The following is a 23049-nucleotide window of genomic DNA, read 5'->3' as shown; positions in this document are numbered from 1 at the left end:
CTGGCTCCTGGCTAGCACACTAGCCGTAGCGGCCATTTGCGGGGGTGAACCAACGGAAGGAAGACTTTTTTCTCTGTCTCTTTCTCTCTCTCACTAACTCTGCCTGAAAAGAAAGGAAGGAAGGAAGGAAGGAAGGAAGGAAGGAAGGAAGGAAGGAAGGAAGGAAGGAAGGAAGGAAGGAAGGAGAGAGAGAGAGAAAGAAAGAAAGAAAGAACGAACGAGCGAACGAGCGAAAGAAAGAGCGAAAGAAAGAGCTTTTTAAAACCATTCCAGGGGCTGGTCTTGTGGCATAGTGGTAAAGTCACTGCCTGCAACACCAGCATCCCATATGGGTGGTTCATGTCCCAGATGCTCCACTTCCAATCCAGTTCCCTGCTAATAAGCCTGGGAAAAAAGCAGAAGATGACCTGTATTTGGGCCCCTGCCACCTACATGGGAGACCCAGATGAAGATCCTAGCTCCTAGCTTCAGCCTGGCCCAGCCCTGGTTATTGTGTGCATTTGGGAAGTGAACGAGCCGATGGAAGATCTATCTGTCTGCCTGCCTGCCTCTCTCTCTGTAACTCTGACCTTCAAATAAATAAAGAAATCTTTAGAAAAACAATCCAGAAAAAAATACACCTAAAATAGAGTTATTCACTTCAAAGTAATCAGGTTTGTCAAGCTCTCTGCATTTATTCCAATGATACTGCCTTTTTTTAAACATTGTAGGATGCTTCTTTTAGACTGATTCCAAAGCTTGGGTTATATTATTTAAAATAGCCATGATGGGGTTCAATTTGTAAATCTTCTTAAAAAGATTTATTTATTTGAAGGGCAGATTTAGAGAGAGAGAGATAGAAAGGTAGACAAGTAGATCTTCCTCCACTGGTTCACTCCCCAAATGACCTCAACGAGCAGGGCTCAGCCAGGCTGAAGCCAGGAACCAGGAGCTTCTTCTAGGTCTTCCATGTGGATACAGGAGCCCAGGGACTTGAGCCATCTTCCACTACTTTCCCAGGTGCATTAGCAGGGAGTTGGATTGGAAGTAGAGCAACCAGGACTTGAATCCATGCTCTTATGGGATGTTGGCACTGTAGGCTATGACTTAACCTGCTGCACCACAGCACTGGCCCCTCTAAATTATTTTATCATGGATTTGATATTTAGAAATTACCAAAAATTCAAAATGTTTGATAAAATGGATGACTATAAAGAACTGATTTTCTGAAGAAAATCCAACTGTTATTAAATTTTAAAAATGGCCTTCAGGGGCCGGCGCTGTGGCATAGAGGGTAAAGCTGCTGCCTGTGGTGCCATCATCCCATATGGGCGTCAGTTCGAGTCCCAGTTGCTCCACTTCCGATCCAGCTCTCTGCTATGGCCCGGGAAAGCAGTGGAAGACGGCCCAAGTCCTTCAGCCCCTGCACCCACGTAGGAGACCCAGAAAAAGCTCCTGGTTCCTGGCTTCGGATGGGTACAGCTCTGGCTGTTGTGACCATCTGGGGAGTGAAGCAACAGATGGAAGACCTCTCTCTCTGCCTCTCCTTCTCTATATGTGTAACTCTGACTTTCAAAATAAATAAATCTTTTTAAAAACGGCCTCCAGAAGTCCTAGTCAGAGCAATTAGGTAAGAGAAATAAATAAAAGGCATTCAAATTAGAAAGGAAGAAGTCAAATTATTCTTGAGTACAGACAACATGATCTTATATATCAAAAAACCTAAAGACTCCATCAAAAAACTGTTAGAACTAACAAATGAATCCAGTAAAGCTTCAGGATATAATATTAACACACAAGACTGAGCAGCATTGCTATACAATAATAACAAAGTAGTTGAAAAAGAAATAAATAAAACAATCTCATTTACAAAAGCTATAAAAATAGCCAGAAATAAAATTAACAAAGGTTGTGAAAGAACTCTAAGATGAAAACTATGAAACACTGATTAACTAAATTGAAAAGGACAACCCCCCCCCCCAAAATGGAAAGATGTCCTATTTCATGGATTGGAAGATCTAATATTGTTAGTTTTCATACTACCCAAAGCAGTCTATAGACTTACTGACAAGGAAGAATATCCATGATATTTTAGAAAAAAAAAATCAAGCTGCAGAATAACAGTGTAAAATATTCTATTGCTTTTTTTAAAAAAAATTATTTATTTGAAAAGCAGACTGTTGGAGAGAGAGGGAAAAACAGAAAGAGAGAAAGAGAGAGAGATTGATTGATTGACTGATTGATCGATTGATTGATTTCATCTGCTGGTTCATTCCCCAAATGCCCAAAACAGCCAGGGCTAGGCCAGGCCCAAGCCAGGAGCCAGGAACTCGATCCAGGTCACTCAGGCAGGTGGCTGGGACTAAATTACTTGAGCAGACACTGCTGCCTCCCAGAGTTTGCTTTAGCAGGAAGCTGCATCCGAAACGAGGGTAGTCACAACTGGAACCAAGCACTCTGATATGAGACGCAGGAATCCCAAGCCGAGGCTTAACCTGTTGTGCCACAATGCCCACCTGAAAATGCCTTTTTTTAAATTTTTTGACAGGCAGAGTGGACAGTGAGAGAGAGAGACAGAGAGAAAGGTCGGCGCGCTGCGGCCGGCGCACCGCGCTGATCCGATGGCAGGAGCCAGGAGCCAGGTGCTTTTCCTGGTCTCCCATGCGGGTGCAGGGCCCAAGCACCTGGGCCATCCTCCACTGCACTCCCTGGCCACAGCAGAGAGCTGGCCTGGAAGAGGGGCAACCGGGACAGAATCCGGTGCTTTTTAAAGCTTGATCTGAACTGATTAGGGGCTGTAACAGCTAGTGGCAAGACAAGATCTTATAAGTATCCTGCAGTCACAGATACAGTAGTATACCAAATGAATGAATACCCCCACCCCACCCCCCGAAAATAAAAGGCTGTGTTGGCTCCAGACACTCAAGCTTACCATCAGGACTAAGTGGTGGAGCTTCAAAAACTAGAAAGATGGAATTTAATCATTCTACAGATTCAGATTCACAGTACATTTCTCTCTGTCATGAGTTAGCATACTTTGTTCCAAGTCCTGTGGTCTGAAAAGTAGGCCTTGGTCTCACCATTTCCTATGCTACACTCAGTGTGGAGACTAATTCCTGCTTTTCATTGTAAAGCCCAGCAAGATGCTCAGGAATTTCTTCGTGAACTTTTAGATAAAACAGAACATAAACTGGAGACAACTGGTACCAGCTTACCACCTCGCATCCTTACTTGTCAAAGGAAATTTACCAAGGAAGTTCTGAATGCTGCAAATAACATTTTTCATGGACTTCTTAGGTTACATGTCTTGCATGTGATAATAAATCAAACACCTTTCTGGGACGTGTCACTGGAATTTCCAGAAAGACATCAATGCAGTGAAAAAGATACTGTTTTCTAGCCATGTCTGATAATTGAAATGTTGGCCATTTTTTTTTATTTGACAGGTAGAGTTATAGACAGTGAGAGAGAGAGACAGAGAGAAAGGTCTTCCTTCCATTGGTTCACCCCTCAAATGGCCACTATGGCTGGAGCTGCGCCAATTCGAAGCCAGGAGCCAGGTGCTTCCTCCTGGTCTCCCATGCGGGTGCAGGAGCCCAAGCACTTGGGCCATCCTCCACTGCCTTCCCGGGCCACAGCAGAGAGCTGGACTGGAAGAGGAGCAGCCGGGACTAGAACCTGGCACCCACATGGGATGCCGGCACCGCAGGCAGAGGATTAACCAAGTGAGCCATGGTGTGAGCACCAAAATGTTGGCCAATTTAAGACACTGAACCTTTAGAAGGAAATCTTTACATATGTGACCAGTGTAACTCAAAATGTAGGAGGTTTTCCCAAAAACCAGTTGTTCTCATAGAAACCCAGAAACAGTTTATGATACTCCAGCTACCTCAAATGGTTCAGGTTGGCAGAGCCCCCCCCCCCACTTCTCTCTGCCTCTCCTCTCTCTCTGAAACTGACTTTCAAATAAATAAATAAAAATAAATCTTTTTTTTTAGATTTACTTATTTATTTGAAAGTCAGAGTTACATAGAGAGAGATGGAGAGGCAGAGCGAGGTCTTTCATCCACTGGTTCACTCCCCAATTGGCCACAAAAGCCAGAGCTGCACCCATCGGAAGCCAGGAGCTTCCTCTGGGTCTCCTACACAGGTGCAGGGGCCCAAGGACTTGAGCCATTGCTTTCCCAGGCAATAACAGAGAGCTGGATTGGAAGAGGAGCAGCTGGGTCTACCTGGTACCCATATGAGATACCAGCACGCAGGCAGCAGCTTTAACCTGCTATGCCACAGCACTGGCCCCATAAATAATCTTAAAAAAAAAAAAAAAAGACACTCCACTGCATACTGCTGTAATTCTGACAGAGGGTTCTGGGAACACTACCATGATTTCTAGCTAAGCATATGCACTATGGATGAAGTATGCAAGGTCCATGCTTGCATCTTGTTTTCTACCCAACAAGATACTGAGAATGTAAATTCTAAAATGTTTTCTCCAGAACTCCTGTCTAGTAGCAAGATCCCAGTGAAGAAGCTGATGCTCCTTCTAATAAAATCCTTAGCTGACACAGAGACAGTGAGGCATTCTTCTTGCAATTTGCAGATTTTTTAAAGTTGGATTTACAGGGACTGGCTGTGGCACAGTAGGTTAACACCCTGGCCGGAAGCGCCGGCATCCCATATGGGTGCCAGTTCGAGACCCGGCTGCTCCACTTCCAATCCAGCTCTCTGCTATGGCCTGGGAAAGCAGTGGAAGATGGCCCAGGTCCCTGGACCCCTGCACCCACATAGGAGACCCAGAGGAAGCTCCTGGCTCCTGGCTTCAGATCAGCGCAGCTCCAGCCATTGCGGCCATCTGGGGAGTGAACTAGTGGATAGAAGACCTCTCTCTCTCTCTCTCTCCCCCTCCCTCCCTCCCTCCCTCCTCTCCCTCTCTCCCTCTCCTCCCTCTCTGTAACTCTTTCAAATAAATAAATCTTTAAAAAAAATTGGATTTACAATTTTGAGCTTTGCTGTTTTTAGCTTTAACTTATGAATCAGTGCACACTACATTTATACATTTTATATTTAACTAAAAACTCTCTTTTACAGAGGAAAAGTATAAATATATGTATATCAACTGTAGGTAACTATTTTCAAGTACTTGGGAGGTTTAAACTTTTTTTTTTAATGTTCACCTCAGACTATTGCTGCCTCTTTTATATTTTGATGTCTTAATTGCTTTAGATCATGAAGTTGGGTGATCTTCTGAATAAATTCAGGTGGCATCCTATCTACATTTGGTATTTATGTGGTATAGCTCTTTTCTATACAAATTCTTAATAGATGGGAAATTAGGCACTTTGTTCCAGGATTACCCTTTCGAAAAAGGCTTTTTTTAAGTGGCCATTGGTGTTGTGAAGTCATCTTTGTCCCTTGAAGGCAGTTAATCTCATACATTATTCCAAGGAAAACATTAAAGCATCACCGAAATTCTTATCAAAGATACCGCTTGACATTCCAGAGACTTTGTGAGTTACGGGACTCAGAACATACATTACTTTGATGAATGGAACTTTATTTAAAAATTATTATTTTAATAATTATTCTTTATTTGGCATAGTCAAACTAAATGAAGAAGGCAGTTTTACAAATTGTATGCTTACGTGAACTTTGGGACTATGGACATGAACAATGATGGCAGAAAACAGGTTTTAACAAAGCAGATCCTAATAAAATGTGAATTTAGCAAACTAGCAATGTTATGATGCTATATAAATATAGCTTACCTTGGGTATGAGTTCATTTTATATGCTTGATAACATTAGATCTCTCAAAGCTTTATATAGCTTGAGATTTTTAACTCAGAGGAATAAAAATACATCTTGAAAAGAAATAAATGCAGGGGGCAGATAGCTGTTAAAAATTGGTAACTGCGCTATATGTCTGGCATCTCATTTTTCTAAAAAACTAAAGCCTGGATTTTTCACTCTTGCTAAGGTTATGGGACTACTAGGAGTCTCTGAGATCAACCCTGGTCCTTGGCATTTTAAAAAGAGCAGTACATTTTTCTAAGCTTGGATTTTATTAAAAACCCACAGTGAGGCACTCTTTGTCCTCCTCTAATAATCTTACTAGCTCTCTTTGAAGCGCCACTATTGCTGACTTAATCTTACTCAGAAAGTGGAGAAGCTATTCACCTCTGCAGCTCAGAGTCTGTCACTGAGAGACCATTTATCCCTGCATTGATTTCAGATTGAGAAAAATAACATCCCATAGAATGCTAGTGGTCATCTGTAACATAAACATGCAAAGGACCTGTATGAACAACTTTCTCTTAAATTTCAGGAAACAAATCCTCTGGGGCAGATGATTGTTAAGTGAAATGAGAATAGACAATCATTTATACCGTAAATAACAGCTAGAGTATGAAATGATTAGGCTTAAAATCGTTCACTTACTATGCAAGTTTTTACTTCCACTGTTAAATACTTATGCTACATTCAATATCTATGTGGTTCAGAAAAACAATTGATATACATTAAACCACATATACTTTATGATATAAACTTCACATATACCAAAAGTGCACACTTTGATAAGCTTTGACTTCAAAAAGTTCATGGAAATAGAATTTAAAAGCTAAATTTATTTCGGTGTAGAAAATGTTGAATAGTTTCTTCATAATACGTACTTTCCATGTGCTTTTTGAAGGACCTCATACATATGATTTCAAAATTGTTTGGGCCAAAATAAGATTAGCTTTTAATTCCGTTTTCCATGCATCTTCTGAAGCATGCTTGTTTGCATGCACACCTGTGAAATCATCACCATAAGCAAGGTACCAAAAATGCCCATCGTCCTCCCAAAAGTCCCTCGTGTCCCTTCATAGTCCTTCTGCCAACTCTCAGCAGCCACTGATCTGACTGCAGAAGGTTCAAGTCATCAATGAGCCATTTTGTAACAGCAAAAACAGATGTTCCTGGAAAACTTTCATGTAATATTCAACTTTAACAGGTACTTTCCTCTAAATCAGAATACTTTCTCAATTCCAAGCTTAAATGTGCCAATTTTTGAATCAAATTCAAACTGTAATTGTCCTACTATGTATTTTATGTATACTTATATATTAATCAAATTTATTGCAACATGTTGAGTCCCTGAGATCAAGTACTACACTATGCAGGCAACTGATTCCTTACATCAAAACTTGTCTTCCAATTTGCCACTCAGTAATCCTGTGTTCCATTCAAAAGAAATAGTAGAATTAATGAATGAGTTTCCATAACTTTCACCAAACACTGTCATATGCAGAGTTTAATTTATTCAGTAAAGTTTTCAGAGGCTAGCATAAACCAAGCCTTGATAGCAAAGAATGCTATAATTATGCCCTCCATCAATTAGCCAAAGGTCAAATTTTAATGCATGTATTTTTAATTATCCCCATGTTCTACTACTGTGTTCCACCATGGCCTCTCTGTTCTTTCCACTCACATGCACGTATCTTTCTTCTATCCTCGTGATTAAAAGCAACATTACTGAGATGACTTATTCTTTAACACCTTTGCAGAAGCAAATGGGAGCTCCTGTAAACTTGAAAAAAAATTATAGCTATTCAATACTGTTTATACAGTGTGCATTCTAGCAGTATCTTGTGTACATAGCTTTACTAAAACATTTCACTCCACATACTCCCAATGCCAGAACACTGCTAAGAGATTCCCAGGGAATGTGGCTGCTTTCTCTAGCATCTGGCCATTTTCCATCTTCCTTGTCTCTACATTTAGTAGCAAAGCTGACTGTGTGACAGTAAATAAAAGAATGGATTAAAGGAAACAGACTGGAGATATCCTCACAGGGCACAGGGCTAAAAGGATTGCAGCATAAACTCAATAAATTCTGTACAGTTTGCACCCAAAATCACTCCAATATCTCCTTTCATTTCAGGAGACACTAGAGAGATACATCTGATACAACTCAAGTATTTTTGATTAGAAAAATAACCTAGACCTGTAAAAAAGCACTTGAATCATAAAATAGTCATCCATCCTTTTTTTGTTCTTTCTCATTCCCACAAGTATTTGTTGTCTTGAGTTTCTTCACAAAACACACACACACACACACACACACACACACACAGAAAAAAGGATCATCTGTGGAACTCAATATCCTCTTTCAAAGTATCTTTTTGCTACCTTTCTTTCTTCTCCAGGCTTTTGAACCATAGTCATCCTGAAAGCATTAAAGGTGCATAACAGTATATCAACACATTTATGGAAGTCAAGAGGGCAGCCAAAATCTACTTGGGTCAAATCAACCTAGCCAATTTTCAGTTTTCTGGATAGTATAGAATCCCAGTAAGTCCTGACCATGTCAAAATAGTCCCTGGCTTTTCAGTCAAGATGTCACGGGTGAACAGTTCAAGTATTCTGACACATCATTAACCACACAACATTTTCAAATTATCTGAGGCTTACCAGATGCTCTGATCTCGGATAACTTTAGAGTCGCATCATGAAAATGAAGGGTACTTAGTTTTGCAATAGTAAGAATATAGCCTGCTGGAGGACCAAAAGTCCCCAAATAAGATGGTCTGAAAGCACTTGGTGGGGACACAGAGGGCTTTCTGGACAGAAAGGAGGAGACTTCTGGGGACCCACTCAGTACGGATAACTTTGCAACAACGAAATGTCACAGTCCTGCTCAGAACCTTTTGTGCCCCCACTTAAAGAAAATCAGCTCTAAGGTAGAATGCAGTGTGGGGAATTTTGGTCCTACACTGAGGAAAGCCAGATTCATGTTAATGCACCTCTTTGGGCAACCTAACTTCCTGTTTTGTTCTTTCTGTTAAAAGATCGTCCTAAGGTTTCTTTTATGTGGTGATGTTTGTGAAAGCAAAGAGTTTTGAGTGTCTCAGGCTAATGAAAAATAAGCTAACTAAAGACAAGTTTGTGCCAGGTCTTGCTATGCGAATACATTTGCGTAACTCTACAGGATAGTGTGTACAGAAATTATTCTATGACAGAAAGGGAGGGAGCTGTTTTTAAAAATATGCACAGAGCACGTGGCAGACTAGCCTGACCAGTATTTTAGTTGTGTGTCCTTTCTTCAGCACCAGGAATATTTTTGTTGAACACTTCTCTCTCCAGACACCTTCAGCCAGCAATGCGGCTTTTCACCTTGTGTCAACTTAAGAATAATGCCGTTAAAGTGCACTCCCTGCTTTTTCCTCACGTGAAAAAACAAAACAACAACGAAAACCAGGCTATCAGGGATTTCAACGAATGAGGCTGAGTATCTTCCACACGTTTGTCTCATTCACTGAATAATCAGAGTATTTCTACTGTGAAATGCATGTCAGGAAGTTACCAACGTTTTGATTCTAGTTCGATCATCACTATCTGAAAATTATGAGCAAGGTTCTGCCCACCAGTCGCCACCTACAGGAGAAAAGCAACCTTCACATGGGACTGTGCTTTGCATTACTAAGCAGTTTCTGAGATCAGCAGTATTTTGCAACCATTTAAAACCCCCAAGGTAAACGTATTTGAATATCAATTTCACAGAATAGAATATTACCCAATACCTTATGTCGAAATGTAATCAAAGGAAGAAAGATTGGAGAAGCCACGTTCTTGTGAACCCTTCATGGTGAACAACTGTACTGTGGCATCCTAACCAGGGAACATTCTGCCAGAGAGAAAACAGGTACAAGGTCATAAGCAGATAAATTTTTTTTTTTTTTTGACAGGCAGAGTGGACAGTGAGAGAGAGAGACAGAGAGAGAGAAAGGTCTTCCTTTTGCCGTTGGTTCACCCTCCAATGGCCGCCGCTGCAGCCGGCGCACCGCGCTGATCCTGGCAGGAGCCAGGAGCCAGGTGCTTTTCCTGGTCTCCCATGGGGTGCAGGGCCCAAGCACCTGGGCCATCCTCCACTGCACTCCCTGGCCATAGCAGAGAGCTGGCCTGGAAGAGGGGCAACCGGGACAGAATCCGGCGCCCCAACCGGGACTAGAACCCGGTGTGCCGGCGCCGCAAGGTGGAGGATTAGCCTATTGAGCCACGGCGCCGGCCCTAAATTTTTTTTTAAATGTACATTTTCAATTTTCAGCATGAACAGCAGGTGAGATTTGTACAGTTGTGCTTATGTACCCTCACGATCTGGTTTTAGTATCAATTTCGGATACTAATGTGGTCAACACACTTCTCAATTGTATCCCTACCAAGAGTGTCTGTAGAAATTCTTGATACTGGAGCCAGCGCTGTGGCATAACGGGTAGAGCAGTGCTGGCATCCCATATGGGCACCGGTTAGAGTCCCAGCTGCTCCACTTCTGATCCATCCAGCTCTCTGCTATGGCCTGGGAAAGCAGTAGAAGATGGACCAAGTTCTTGGGCCCCTGCACCCACGTGGGAGACCTGGAAGAAGCTCCTAGCTCCTGGCTTTGGATCAGCACAGCTCCGGCCATTGCAGCCAATTGGAGAGTGAACCAGTGGATGGAAGATCGATCGATCTCTCTCTCTCTCTCTCTCTCTCTCTGCCTCTCCTTCTCTCTGTAACTCTGACTTTCAAATAAATAAATAAATCTTTTTAAAAAATGAAATTCTCCAGAGAGACAAAGTCTATGGAAACTCTACAGAGAGTAACTACATTCTTTGGTAAGATAGTCCTCCTCCAAAAGGATTTGGTTTTCCAGTTGATTTTTCAAAGAGCATTGCTCTTTGCAAAAGAGTACTCCTCCTCTATATTACTACTACGAGAAAGACACTGCCATGGAAGTCTTTGCACAGATCTTTTTTTAAAAATTATTTCCTTAAAACACATTATCACATCAAGGATAGTAAGGTTACATGGCTCATTACATCCTGTCAAATCGTCCTCCTGAAAGATTAAGTGAATTGATCAGGCCACCAGCAGAATTAACAGACTGATTCCCTTGCAGCCCTGCTGACATGGGGTCATTAGCAACTTTACTGTGGCTACTTTTGTTAGTATGTAATGGCAGCTTAAAGACATTTGAACATAGCCGGCGCCGTGGCTCAATAGGCTAATCCTCCACCTTGCGGCGCCGGCACACCGGGTTCTAGTCCCGGTCGGGGCGCCGGATTCTGTCCCGGTTGCCCCTCTTCCAGGCCAGCTCTCTGCTATGGCCAGGGAGTGCAGTGGAGGATGGCCCAGGTGCTTGGGCCCTGCACCCCATGGGAGACCAGGAAAAGCACCTGGCTCCTGGCTCCTGCCAGGATCAGCGCGGTGCGCCGGCTGCAGCGGCGGCCATTGGAGGGTGAACCAACGGCAAAAGGAAGACCTTTCTCTCTCTGTCTCTCTCTCTCACTGTCCACTCTGCCTGTCAAAAAAAAAAAAAAAAAAAAAAAGACATTTGAACGTGCATTTAATTTTATGTAAGCTGAAGCTCCGGCCAACCCTTGTATTGCTATTCAGCTGCCTATACAGTGTCTCTAGTTGAATGTTTCTCTGGCATCTCTACCTAACACATGCATCAGAGCTCTGAATTTCCATCCCCAAAATCTGTCTTCCACCTTCAACTTGCTTCCTCTACCCAGGGAATCTCATTTCCCTAAAAAAAAGCCACCCTTCCAGTAGGTGCTCAAGCTGGGGACCTCCCTTCCTCTCCAACTCTATCCTTTGGCAAGTCCTTTTGACTCCACCCTGACAACACAGTCCAAATCTATTTCTTCCTCCACTGCTACTCCTTAACCCCTCGGTCAAAGTCATCATGATCTCCCACCTGGGTTATTGCGAATTACTGTGTAGCTGATCTCTCTTCTTCCATTCTCACCCCCAAGAGATTCTACGCAGCAGCCAAAGTGATTTTTTTTAAAACCTTAAATCGGATCAACTGATTCCTCTTTTCAAAACCCTCCCGTGGAAATTCAAACTGCTTACCCTCAAAATATGGCCTCTGCCCGCCTCTTTCAACTCATTCCATTCCCATCTCTCCTACTGCTCTTGTTCTTTCCATCCCAGCCTCACTGGCCTTTCTACTGTGCCGCAGAGGCACTAGGTTCAGTCCTTAGGGCCTTTGCATTTAGGCTTCCCTGCCTCTGAAGTGCTCTGCCCCAAGATTTTCTCCTGACCAGCTCCTAGTTGTTCACATTTGGCTTTGTATGTCACCTCCCTGGAGATGTCTACCCCAAACCCTCTCTGAAGTAGCACCACTCTCACCCTTGGCGCTTGTAGTATAACACCTCATTTTAGTTTACTGTGACTAACTATCCCATCTTCATGTGCATTTACTGACTTGCTTTTTTTTTTTTTTTTTTGGACAGGCAGAGTGGACAGTGAGAAAGAGAGAGAGAGAGAAAGGTCTTCCTTTGCCGTTGGTTCACCCTCCAATGGCCGCCGCAGCCAGCGTGTTGCGGCCGGCGCACTGCGCTGATCTGATGGCAGGAGCCAGGTGCTTCTCCTGGTCTCCCATGGGGTGCAGGGCCCAAGGACCTGGGCCATCCTCCACTGCACTCCCGGGCCACAGCAGAGAACTGGCCTGGAAGAGGGGCAACCGGGACAGAATCTGGTGCCCCGACCGGGACTAGAACCCGGTGTGCCGGCGCCGGTAGGCAGAGGATGAGCCTATTGAGCCGCAGCACCGGCTGCTGACTTGCTTTTTTACCTGCCTGTGTCCCCTACCCCACAAGTCCATAAGTCCCACGAAGGCAAGGGCTGCATCTGTCTGGCACACCATTATGTCTTCAGAGCCTAGAACAGTGCCTGGCACACAGTAGAAACATAATCGATGCTAAATCTTAACTAAAACGGACACTTTTCTCAAGAACTCCATTGAAACGATGCTATTTTCACATTTGAAAGGTCACCTCCAGACCAAAGTGAAATGACAATGCCCACTTGCTTGTTCTTTTAGACTTCTGAAACTCCTACCATTAATCAGCGAACATCAAGATGCATCCATGTGTACCTACCAAGCAGCTACTCTGTTAAAGACACTTTGGGGGCTACAGTGATGCATCACCCTCAAAGAATTGTGTCTAGGAAAAGAAAGAAATTAAGACAATTAACCAGAATCTAAGTAAGAAAATAGTAAGTGCCTGAGAGGCCTAGGGTACTTTGGGCCACAAATATGCGATAAGTGAACTTATCATTCTTTCACATGAGATGAGTGTTCAAATCCCTGGGAATATGCCTTAGTTGGTTTTTAAACAGGCCCAATCTTGCTCCCTTCAAGAACATTAGGAACAGTTGTAGCTGTCACAACACCTGGCACAGGGAAGGGCACCATACCCCTTTAGTAAGGAGGGGGCCAGTGATGCCAAATGCCCCGCAGTTCCCAGACAGACCACAAATGAAGAGCCCCCCACCCTAAATGCCAACCCCGAAGTAGCTTGCACCTGTCCCTCTGGAACACGTGGTGTGCTTTAGGACCTTCCAGATGAATATGTTCTCCATGCTACCTTGTAGGTAGTCTCTTGAGTTGTTTTCTCCCCCATAGTTTTTCTGTCATTTGACCCAGGACCTATACACGAAGTACTCGGCAAGAAAATCTGAGTCCAAGTAAAGGATAAAGGAGGACAGCAAGGTCCCTCAGAATGTCTCTTTGAGGCCCTTTCACAGCCGGCTTTTGGTCCCAGGCCAGAGGACAGGTGTTAACTGTGGACAAAGCCCAGTCCCTGGCAACCAAGGGCTTCCTCAATGATTTCAACAGCACCCCCACAGGCCAGGATTATTTGCACTTCAGAGACAGTTCTCTGGCATGTCTGACAATTCCTAATTATTCAGAAAAATGAGAAGCCAGCCCCAGATTAGAATCTTCCCAGGTGGGGCTCTGTTTCCCTTGAGCAGGGGGTCGGGACCTACAGGGCCAGTTAGGTCCCAAGAATGGGGGCTGGGGACTGGATGGGAGTGGAGAAAAGTAGAGTATTCAGCCCCCAACGGAAGGAGTCAGCTCTGTACAGCTCTGCCTTCCACAGGTGAAGCGCAGACCAGACCTTCTGCCATTTCCAGATAAGCTGGAAATCCTACTGTGTATAGATCTTCTGCTTCTTCAGTGTTGACCCCTAATTCAATTGCTTCTTTACACATTGTTTATGCTGAAACATACCCATCGAGGGCAGAATGTGACCCAGAGCCTCTAGCTTGCTCTCTGCACATCGAGCCCAGGAGTCTGTTCAGTTCCATGCATCTGATATTCTCCAAGGGCTCAGGAAACTTGAATCAAGAGTTAAATATGCTGACAGTTGGGCAAGGTTTTCCAGAAAGGACGAGTAAGTCGCACCAGGTAATTGGTACTGTTTTTGTCATGTTTTTCCTTGCTCAGAAATTCTCAACATTCTTTATTTCTAACTCCATCAAATCATAAGTTCCCTTCAGGATTCTCCAAAACATGATCCCACCTCACATCACCAGCCCTATATATTTTATCAATGTACCTGTGTGTGTGTGCTCCCCTCCAGTTGGGCCAGTCTCTTTGAGTTCCTTCAATGATGTTGATCCCCTCCGCCAAATACCTTCTCTCATTTAAATGCTACCCACCCTTCAAAGTCTTGCTCACATCTCGGCTCTGTTATAAAACCTTCTTGTGACAATGAAAACAAACACTTTCAAACTCAAGAGCTGGCATCAAGCAGACATTGATCAGCTGAGTGATGTCCTGGGGCGTGTCTTTGAGCTTCTGAAGATGATATAAGTTGAGCATCCTTTATCTGAAATGCTTGGGATGAGAGAAGTGCTTAGGATTTCAGATTTTTTTTTATTCTGGAATATGTGCATACACATAATGAGATGTTTTGGGGATAAGAACCATGTCTAAACATGAAATTCATTTATGTTTCATAGGCATCTAATACACATCATCTGAAGGTAATATGATGCAATATTTTAGCACACCTGCCTTTTGACTACAACCTGTCTCCTGAGGTCACATGTGGAATTTTCCACTTGTGGTCTCTTGTCAGTACTCAAAGTTTCCAATTTTGGAGCATTTCAGAGTTTGGATTTTTGTGTTAGGGATGCTCAACCTGTAACAGTGCCTACCTTACAGGATTTTAGAAGAAGTAAATGAAATGATGCAAATAAAGTACTTAACCTCCAACAAGTGTTCAGTTAATGGGAGCTCTTAATATTCTTATGGCTACTCAATTTTCACTGATCTTCCTCTGCTTCTGTAAGTGCTTCAGACCTTATGCTGTCTTTTCTGAGTAAAGCATCACTGGATTCCATGCTGTCCACATTTGCTCTGTGTCTCAGGCATTAATCTGCCTCAGCCACAGCTTGACTTTAGAGTTTCTTACAGTGCCAGAAATATGTTGGATGTATCACAGAACCCATAGACCCAAGTGGACATTAGATCAGAGACACTCACAACTAACACCATGCTGGCTGTAAAACAACTCAGCAAAAGTCCTTTCTTCTAGCATAGTCAGGAATGCATACTGAGAGATGAACACACAGCTAGTCTCACTGGTAGAGAACTGCTTCAATGCTTGTCAGTAAGTCTCTCTGTGTCTGTCTGTCTGTCTCTGTCTCTCTCTCATACACATACACACACACACACACTCACACTCACACAATGTTGTACCCAACACGTTTCTTTCCTAACCTCCGTGCCTCACCTTTTCTTCTCATGTTGGCCATGACACATGAAACCAGTCAAAGGCCACTCTCTTCCCATGAGTGATGACCGAGAACCTGAACAAATGGGCTACACTGCAAGTACTGTCTCTGGCTTGGGTGAAATGGAAAGCTTGGGATCCACTACAGAAGCCAAGATGGCCTCCGAGTGCCCTGTGCTGATCTACCCCAGTGGTATGGCACCTCAAGTCAGTCCCATGTATGTTGACAGCTGGGATCCCCTGAGCACCAGCCAATGGGCTTTTCCACTCTCACCTTTCTCGGTGCCTAACAAGAGTCGAAGGAAAAATATCTTCATGAAGTTACTCCATGCTTCAAGTTAATCCATGATTTGAGAAGACCCTCCCCCCCCCCCAAAAAAATCATAAAAACTAAAAACAGGGCATAGAAAAACATGACTACTGGAATGCTACATGTCCTAAAAGGCACACAAACAATCAGAATGTGAGAGGTGACAAGTATATTATCCCAAGAATGGTTTTCTCAGCATGAAGACTGAGCCCTGCCAATGGTGCTTCATAAGTTTAAGGTCAAGAACATCAAGTTCCCAAGTTAGGACACAGGCAGGCAGAAAGACATAGGTCAGAATGGGCATGATCTTTGAGAACATATGCCCAAACTAGAAAAGACGCTAAGAAAATGAAAAGCACTCTCCCCCAAGGGTGACAAGTCCCCCCATGCTGGAACCCAGCCTTTCGGTGCAAGTCACCCCTTGGAGTCAGCAGCATCCAAAATGCTCCTGTAATGATAGGCTTTATATCCAAATCACAGAAAGCAGATCAAATGCAAAGCAGGCACAGTCGCAACTTCCAACATTAGGATGTCCCCGCTTGCTAGAATTACATTTTTTCCTATAGCCTGGCCTTCCCCAACTTGCTTCTTCCCCGCCCCCAGCTCAAGAGCTTACATCCCACACCCTGAAAGCTCTGTGAGTGAGCCTTGTTCTCCCGGTCAGATTGGAAATGGTCTTATTTCGTCCGCACTGGAAACCTCAAGCTGAGACTGAGTCTGTTGAGAAGTCCCTGAAGCCGACCGAGTCATGGGGTGGAGGAGCCCTGCTAATAATTAATTGGCTGAATGCGGCGGAAACAGGGAAGCAGGGAAAAGCTGAGCGCCCGGGGCCCTTGGCGTGTCGGTGGAGCAAGAGAGGGCACCTTCAGTTCCCATTAGCGGGATGTTACTGCCAACATACCCCAGGGGAATGCCTCCAGTGACCTCGGAAGGAGCCGTGAGTCGAGTTAGCTCTGGAGTGGGTGTCAGAGCTCCCCCTAGTGCGGTGCCCGGGCCCCGGGGAGGTGCAGGAGGGTTTAGGGTGAAGGGAGAGGACCAGGGCAAGAGTCTAAGCGCATCTTTGGGAAACCTGATACTCCTGGGGCATGCGAGGCGACCCGGGTCTCCAGTGCAGCCCGCCCCCAAGCCTCACCAAGGGTCCCGAGTGGCCCTGTCTGCGAGGCATCCATAGCTCCGCTAGTAGGCCAGGCCAGCCGGCCGGTCAGCTAAGACGCAGCGGGACGTGGCCGCCTTCTGTGCGAGCAGAGCGGAGGGCATTTACCGGGAATCTTCAGGAACCGTTGCGCCTGCACTCCTGGCTCCGCTGGGGTAGCGGAACTGCAGCCACCAACGCCACCGCCGCCGCGGCCGCCGCCGCTGTCTCCCTCCAACCACCGCAGTCGCAACCGTCAACACTCCCTGTCTCTCGCTGCGACTGTGGCCCCAGAGGCCAGCTGTTGAATGACTCGCGTCGAGCGCACAGGGCGCAGCAATGTCCTCACCGCATCCCAGTCGGCTACGCAGGCGCGCACCCGAGTGCCAACGCCCGGGGTACCCCTCGCCCCGCTGCGGCCCTGGTGGGCGCTCCGCGGCTGCCTCCTGGCTCCCGGCTGCGGGCTCCTCTGCCTGCCTGCTCGCTCCTCTCGGTGGGCTCTCGCCTAACCAATTGCCTGCCCTCGCGGGCTCCGCCTCCCTCGCTGCCATCCCTCAACTTGCCCGCAGGACCAATGGCAACAATGGACTAGTCCCGCCCCCTCCAATTCCCCCAGGGCCAATCGCCTTCTCCTGAGGAATCATTCAAGTAACTCCGCCCCTCCTGTGCGGCAAAGCTGGAGCCAAAGTTGATCTCCTTGAGCGGTTGCAGCTGAGGATTCTAAGGCTTTGCTCAGGCTTCCCACTCTTGCCCCACCCCACCCCCCACACGAAACGACACGGATTTAGATGCTGCAATTTACCTGGGCTAGCGGCCCACACAAGACCCATTTCCTTTGCATAAAAATAAAAATTGTTACCCTTGTTTCCAATCTTTTTCTACTCCCTTCCCTTCCCCCCATTGCTGTCAAGATAAGATCCCAAATCCAGGGGGCCATCACTGTGGCTTAGTGGGCTGAGTCTCTGCTGCGGTGCCAGAATCCCATATGGGCACCGGTTCTAGTCCCAGCTGCTCCACTTCCGATCCAGCTCTCTGCTATGGCCTGGGAAAGCAGTAGAAAATGGCCCAAGTTTTTGGGCCCTTGCACCGGCATGGGAGACCAGAAGAAGCTTGTGGCTCCTAGCTTTGGATCGGCCCAGCTCCGGCCGTTGTTGCCATTTGGAGAGCAAACCCTTAGCAGCTGGAAGACCTTTCTCTCCGTCTCTCTCTCTCTCTCTAACTCTACCTCTCAAATAAATAAATAAAATCTTTTTTAAAAATCCCAAATCATGGCTGAGCATATAAAAGCCTTGATGATCTGCCCAGACTGCACAGCTGCATTTCTCACTGTCCCACCTCCATCACAGAACTCCCTGTACTTCAGGTAAACTGAACTTCCTATTGTTTTCTCTGCAAGCCAGAGTCTCCAACACCTTAATGACTTCGAAACAAAAGACTGTAATAATCTGCTCACTCTCCTAGAGCTGACCTACACCACACTGATATCTCCTATTCATTCAATGGACAAACATGTCATGAGCACCCACTACATGTCAAGTACTGGGCATATAAAACCATGTAAGATTTTATTTATCCCTCCATTAGGTGCTCCCAAGGAGGATGCAATGCAATTGTAACACACGATAAGCACTCGTGTTTCTAGGTCTGGAGAGAAATCACATGATGAGGAGTGCCTGTTGCAAAGATGAATCCATTGGAAGCTCGCAGTTACAGAACTTCAGCATTAAAAGGGAATTATAAGTTAATTCAGTCAAACTCCGTCCTAAATGCTTGAAATACTGTAGAGGCAGTTTTTCAGGTTCCTTACAAACTTCTTAGCTCCCTCATCTGTGAAAGTATGCTTTGCTCTTACTGCTAAAGCATATGGGTCAACAAAGCTAAGTTCACTGCCTCTGGGGTATGAGGAGCCCCTGGGATGCGTCTGTACTGGGTTTTTCCTCTGGGGTTAGACGTGTCCTCAAAACCTCTTCCTTCAAAATGCAAATGCTACTTGAAAGAGTCGCATGTCTAACATTTACTAGTTATCAACAATAAGGAGGGACTGGCGCTGTGGTGTAGTGGGTAAAGCCACTGCCTGCTGTGCCAGCATCCCATATGGATGCTGGTTCGAGTCCCAGCGGCTCCACTTCCAATCCAGCTCTATGCTATGGCCTGGGAAAACAGTAGAAGATGGCCCAAGTCCTTGGGTCCCTTCCCGGAGGAAGCTCCTGGCTCCTGGCTTCGGATCAGCACAGCTCCGGCCATTGTGGCCAATTGGGGAATGAACCAGCAGACGGAAGACCTCTCTTTCTCTCTCTCTCTCTCTCTCTCTCTCTCTCTCTCTCTGCCTCTCCTCTCTCTGTGTAACTCTGATTTTCAAATAAATACATAAATCTTTTTAAAAATAAGGAAATAAGCATAGCTTAATGGAAAAAAATTTAAGTACTTGTACTAAACTGCAGTTTTCAAAAGTGTTTTCATTTGTTCTGTCACACTTGATCCCTAGAGTAACCAGAGTAAATATCTTGATTTCTAATTGCCAGGAGAGGAAACTAAAACTCACGGATATTAAGTTATTTCTCAGGGTATTGGAATTCCAGTTCTCCCATTACCCTTGGACCAGCAGCCATGCCACTCTAAGGGCTTGGTTTCCTCATCCATAAAATCTGAGACACTTTCCCTAGGACCTTTAGTTTTGTCCATAGCCACACACACCACTCCTGCTTGCTGAAATCAGGGCATTGGCGGGAGGGGCACATTTTAATCATGATAAGAAATCAATTTGGCACTACAGATGCTTTTTTTGGAAAAATAAGCTCTGGTGGAATGCCAAAGCAGATGGCATGAGAATAGTAAATACCAAAAGGAAGAAAATCTGAGAAAGGAAAGACAAGAAGCCCTAAACTCCAAACTCACCTTGTCTCTGAGTCTATATCATATGACCACTTCGATTCAAATTTTGAACTAAAAATATCGACTTGTTTGCTTTAATGGTTAATGCGTCTTCTGTGCAAACCTTAATTAAAGTCTTCTTTGGCAAACTGTTTGACCAAATTCAGAGACTAACTATCACAATAAATTACATGAAGAAATCTATTGTGCATCCCCTGCTATTCCATATAGCAAAGAGAAGAAATTACAGCCTAAGGATGTCATTTGGAAGGAAAACCAAAAGGTGAATGGATGCATTCTAATAACTTATACAAATCCTGAGGTGAGGCACCCCCTTCCATGAATAGTAAATTTATTCATTTAATCAGAGGACTGTTGGAACACTAAGAGGTGGCTAATCTAGTGACTGTATTTGCTTAATCTTGCTAAGAGAAATACAAGCTTTATTCTTAATATAAAAGGCATTTAAGATGCCAGGTGAAAAGTGGTGATCTTTAAACCGGTTGCACAAGAAACTGGAAGCTAATTCTGAAGATGATAAGCCTACTTAATAGTCTGTTCTTTAGGGAGTGATTAAAAACATGTTTAATTATAGTAGAATCACTTTTGGCTTACAGTCATTTAATCATTTTTTTTTCAGCAAATGTCTAAAGTCAGAATAAATAACACTAACCTACTTCACTGAATTCTTACAAGGATTAATTAATTGATTTGAAAGAGTTTCAGAAGCTTTTGAAAACAGTGGTCCCGGAATCAGGAGACCAGGATTTGAGTCCAGGCTCTGCATTCAGTAGCTGTGTGACCTAGAGTGGTTAAGTTGACTTCTCTGGGCTCAATTTCCCCATCTGCAAAATGTTGGCTATTTGCATTAAAGAGTCTCTGTACTTCGAGTCTAACATTCTAATACTTCAGGGATCACCATGATTATATTATGTTTAGTCGTTTTAAAGTGGCAATAATCTACTTTTGACGTTCCTGGAACCGGATTCCTAGAAGAATTACCAGAATGCCCTGCTGTTCCCCAGGCACAGTCACTTAGGTACGCTGACCCCAACCAAATTATCCAAATATGAATACACAGGAATATAATAGAGATACAGAGAGAAGGACAAAGTGGAATCCAGACTTTCACAGTCCTGGACAAGTAAATGGAAGCCACTTCTTAGTAACTGCAGACCCATACTTTCCTCTTCTCATCTTTTTTTCCATACTCGTCTTTCCAAGGATTTTATTACTCTGGCTCTTCTCTAAAATGAATCTGGGGCCCTCATTGCCAACTTTCACAATGCTATTACTATGTTTTTAAGAGGACTTAAAAAGAGATGTCTTAAAGGAAAGTGATGTTATATGTAGAGGGAAAAAAGCAGAAGACAAAATTGCATGCACAATATAATTCAATTAGACTAGAAAATATATGCTAAAGACTAGATGGACATATAGCAAAAGGTTGACAGTATTGGCATCTAGATGGGCATGATTAAAGGTGAGATTTTGGGGACCAGTGTTGTGACTTAGTGGGTTAAGTCACTGCCTGTAATGCCGGCATTCCATATGGGCACCTGTTCGAGACCCAGCTGCTCCACTTCTGATCCAGCTCCCTGACAATGCACCTGGGACAGCAGTGGAAGCTGTCCCAAGTGCTTGGGCTGCGGAACCTACATGGGAGACCCAAATGAAGCTCCTGGCTCCTGGCTTCGGCCTGACCCAACTCCAGCTGTTGCGACCATCTGGGGAGTGAACCAGCACATGGAAGACCTCTCTCTGACTCTCCCTCTCTCACTGTAACTCTGCCTTTCAAGTAAATAAAAATAAATCTTAAAAGAAATGAAGGTGAGATTTTTTTTCACCCTTATTTTGGCTTTTGAAAATATATGCTTAAGGAAAATGAATGTGTGTATGCGCGGGCGTGTATTTGTCGTTAACAAAAGAAAAAAGAGTGATTCCTTTTCCAGGCAGCATTGAGTAGTGGTTAAAAGGGCAGGATTTGGAGTCAGATTGCTTGACTTTGGTTTTAGGAGGACTTACCATGTGTGATCTTGGTTAAGTTACTTAACCTTACACTCAGTTTCCCATATATAAGACAGCAATAGTAATAAAGAGACTACCTCATCGAGCTATTATCCAGATTAAAAAATGACTCCATGCAAGTGCTGAGAACAATGGCTGGCACATAAGCATTAAATGAATATTAGCTGTTATTTAAAATGTTAAATATTTATTGTAAATATAGTGTGTACACGTGATAAAAATATCAAACGGCACAAAAGACCTTAAAATGAAAAGTAGAAATAGTTTTTCCCCTTTGTAACCTCCATCCTCACCCCTCGAAGTAAATACCATTTATTTATCTTTCCAGGGTTTTTAAGGGAAAACACAAACATAGGTCTTCTTTTATAACACATGCATGCATGCATACACAGAATCGTAGCTTATGCACTATTCTCTTAGAGATCTTTCTGTAACAGAATATCTGGGTCTACTCTTTTTTAAAAAACACAGTGGTAAAAACACATAAAGGGAAGCAGGCATAAATGCCTCACAGTTACAGTGCCCATTAAGAAACCAATGACCCACACTGGAATGCCTGCGTTCAAACCCTGGCTCCGACTCCTGCTTCCAGCTTCCTGCTAATACGGACTTTAGGAGACAGTGATGATGGCTCAAATAGTTGGGCTCCTGTCACCTACCTGAAAGAACTAGATTGTGTTCCTGAGTCCTGGCTCCAGTGTCAGCCTGGCACCAGCCCATTGTGGGCATCTGGGGAGTGACCCCAGAAGGATGGGAGTATGTCTGCCTGTTTCTCTCTCTCTCTCCCCCCCCCCCGTGTGTGTGTGTGTGTGTTTGTGTGTGTGTCTGCCTCTCAAATAAATAATTTTTAAAATATATAATATTTTCCATATTAATCAATTTAAGTGTACAATTAGTGTTAAGTTTATTCACATTATTGTGCAACCTCCAGAACATTTTTATCTTGCAGAGCTGGAACTCTATGATCATTAACAATTCCCTTTCCCCTCCTCTTCCCCTAGCAATCATCTTCTACTTTCTCATTCCATGAATTTGACTATTTCAAATGCCCCGTATTATTGGAATCATACACTATGTGTGTTTTTCTGACTGGCTTATATCATTTAGTATAATATCCTTAAAGTTAATCCATGTTGTATCATGTGGTAGGATTTCCTTCCTTTTTAAGGCTGA

The 23049-nt window shown here is 44.1% G+C and overlaps 1 protein-coding gene and 1 pseudogene across 4 annotated transcripts in view; one reads left to right on the top strand and one right to left on the bottom strand.

The window, feature by feature from the left end:
- Nucleotides 1-17562, bottom strand: part of LOC100353812 (A-kinase anchor protein 17B) — a 39710-nt gene extending 22148 nt beyond the window's left edge. For 2 of the 4 annotated variants that reach the window (XM_051827340.3, XM_070067100.2), the window contains exons 1-2: nt 17107-17562; nt 9542-9645 (exon numbers count right to left, since the gene is read on the bottom strand). The gene's annotated coding sequence lies outside the window, so the exon portion shown is untranslated. The remainder of the gene's footprint in view (nt 1-9541; nt 9646-17106) is intronic. The other 2 variants (XM_089324133.1, XM_089324134.1) reach the window with 1 other exon arrangement.
- LOC103351940 (ubiquitin carboxyl-terminal hydrolase 44 pseudogene) lies at nt 767-12931 on the top strand (annotated as a pseudogene).
- Nucleotides 17563-23049: the final 5487 nt, after the last annotated feature.

Source organism: Oryctolagus cuniculus, chromosome X (genome assembly GCF_051225735.1).
Source record: "Oryctolagus cuniculus isolate XC-2025 breed Fujian yellow rabbit chromosome X, ASM5122573v1, whole genome shotgun sequence".
In the NCBI taxonomy this organism is placed as follows: domain Eukaryota; kingdom Metazoa; phylum Chordata; class Mammalia; order Lagomorpha; family Leporidae; genus Oryctolagus; species Oryctolagus cuniculus.
Note: the sequence above shows the minus strand (reverse complement) of the source record. Positions and strands in the feature narration are given on the sequence as shown.